A 2,788-nucleotide genomic window follows, 5' to 3' on the forward strand; every position below is an offset into this window, starting at 1 on the left:
GTCTTCTGTCCTAACCCCGAGGGGCTCCTGTAGGGGCGGACGCCCAGCTGGGACCCCAGCCGCCTGCCAGCAGCACCCGTGTATCCTGAGCATCGCCGTGGTGCTGGGGACGGAGGGAGGCTTTACATGATCCTCCATCCTCCCAACAACCGGGTGTGGACGGCGTCAGCGTTCACCCAGCCCCGGCCCGAAGGCTGCCCTCCCCGCTTCTCTGCCCCCTACCCCTTGTCCAGGCCTAGCCTCCGTGACAACAGCACGCAGAGACCACGCAGGCTCTGTGAGCTCTTGGCTGTTCTCTCTGGAAGGTTTTGGGACCGCAGGAAGGACACAAAGGGGCTGGCCTTGGGGCCTTGGCAGGGTCCCTGTTTGTAGTTGTGGGAACTGAGGTGTGGCGGGGCCGGGCTTGCCCTGAGCTGTCCTCGAAGCCCCGGCTGCTTGGGAAGGCCCATTCTTCTTTGTGCTCCCTGCCAGTTCTGGGAACAAGGGAAATGGGGTTGCTCGCTGTGCTTCCTGAGGAAGCTCCACCAGGAAACACGCCAGGCCCCAGGGAGCCTGGGTCCAGTGCTGGAAGCGAACCTGGGGGAGCCTGGGCCGTGGCCCTTGCAGAGCCGAGAGCAGGCCGCTGAGTCCTGCAGCCTCCACGGTCTCGGAGCCACAGCTGGGGGCAGCTTCCGTGAATGCTCCAGGCCCCAGCGAGGCGCCAGCGAGGCCCAGGGACCCGGCTTCCGGGAACTGGCCCAGGGAGGGGGCTCTGGCCAGGGCCTGGGGCCATGCCAAAGCTGTGGGCAGTGTGCCTGCAGCCGGAATCCGTCCCCCAGAAAGATGCTCAGGCCTTCCAGAGAATGCCAGCTCACCACGGTTTGCTGATTTATTAAACCAATAAAGGACCCAAAGGAAGGGTCAAATTCAGGCTCTGGCCTGCGGCCTCAGGCTGCTAGATCAACCCTCTCAGGAAGAGCTGAGTGGGGTCAGAACAGGATTCTCGGCCTGGCTTCTCCCCCGCGGGCCTTGGTCATCTGTGAGATGAAGCTGAGTGGCATTTGGGGCCCCTTCCCAGAACGGTGCTGTGTCTGAGCCCTGGGGGCCCTGAGCATGTACCCAGTGGGGCGGGGGTGGGTGGGGCGGGACCACGTGGGCCGTGGGGGAGGGTGGCTTTGAGACATTTACCCTGAGATTGGTCTTGCTGTGGGTGGCACCTGTTGTCCCCCAGTGGATGCTGTCCTTTGGTCACTGGGGGACCCCGGGGAGGTCAAGGGGCGTCTGACAGCCGTGGGTTTCCACCTGCTCCAGGCCCAGACTGGAAAGAACTAGGCTTGGATGAAGGTAGGAGCCTTGGGGACACAGTGCAGGCTATGCCGGGAGGGGCCCGGGCTGAGGGAGCCCCGGGAGCGCAGGGCCTGCCCCACCCTGGCTCTGATGACAGGGGAGCAGCCCCGCCCTTGCCCTTTGGTGGTGGTGCTGCCCTTGGGTAGCCGGGCCATTGCCTCTCTGTGGAGCCAGGAGTCTCGCTCTCCCGGGGAGCCTCTGCTGCTCCGGCCATTCTTCCTCTCCCCGTTCCCCTTCCAGTCCTTCCGCAGCTGGGCCCCTGAAGGCACTGGGGAGGGGCAGGGCATATGGCAGAAGTGGACTGGAGGAACAAGGGAACAGGTCACTACGGAAGACACTGCAGCTGGCTGAAGGCTAGGAAGGGCGCCGGCAGTCGGCACAGGGGACAGCCCAGCTGGGAACAGCCAGAGCACAGCAAGTGCAAAGGCCCTGAGGCGGGAGAGAGCCAGGCACATAGGGACAAAGCAGAGAGGCCAACAGGGCTGGAGGGTCTCTGGGGGAAGGTACAGGATTCAGATCTCACTGGGATGAAGACCAGAAATCACCACTGACCCCATCCCTTAGTGAGCGGTGGTCGGTGACACAGGATGGGCAGTGGTGACCAGGACTGTGATCAGTGGCAGGTGAAGATAGCTGTTCTCCGATTGGGAGACCAGTGACTAGCAGACCCGCCTTCCCGGCTCCCGGGCTCCCAGGCATGGGGGCTGTGGGTAGGCCTGTCTGCTCCAGCAGGAGTTATAAATGGACCAGAGCGGCTGTCGCCACGGTGACCAGAGTGCCTGCTCCTGGGGCAGCCCCGGCCGGCGCCCCCATGGCCCCTGCTCTCCCCCCGGGAACAGGAGCCTGGCCGGCCTCGGCCTTTTAAGGGCATTTCTGGGCAAGCACCTCCATTAGCCGTCTCTGTACCAGCTGCAATGTGATCTCGCCAGAGCCCGGCTCTCGGTATGGCAGGAAGCTCTTCCTGGCTGGGCAGACAGCCACCACTGCCTGTCCAGGCAGGCGCCCCCACCTGCCACCTGCCCTGGATGGGGAGGGGGCGCATGAACATCCCCCTGGAACTGCTCCACTGGTGTAGGTGTTTGGCCACAGTGCGGAGAATGGGGGGCCGGGGCGTTGCTCTGGAGCCCTGATGGGGGGGGCAGGGTCCTGGGACCCTCTGTATGGCATGTTGCCCCTTACCTTGCCTGGCTCTGGGCTACTTTCAAAACCAAAAGCACTTACCCCTGCAGAAGGCAGGAGGGAGAGCGTGGGGGTCCCAGGCTGGGACCACCCAGGGTCTCGGGTCAGGTTTGTATGGGTGAGGGCTGGACGGGAGGAGGCGAGGTGAGATTTCTGGAGGGCTGGACAAGCAGCCCCTCCGCATTCTGAGGCTTCCCTGGTGTCTCTCAGCCAGGGCTCCACCAGGGTCAGGGCAAAAGGGGCCCTGGGGCTTGGCAGAGGGGCCACACCTGGACTCTGGCAT

The sequence above is a fragment of the Eumetopias jubatus genome, unplaced genomic scaffold, assembly GCF_037043125.1.
Source record: "Eumetopias jubatus isolate StellerSeaLion01/CBP00866 unplaced genomic scaffold, mEumJub1_p1.0 scaffold_1, whole genome shotgun sequence".
Taxonomy (NCBI): Eukaryota; Metazoa; Chordata; class Mammalia; order Carnivora; family Otariidae; genus Eumetopias; species Eumetopias jubatus.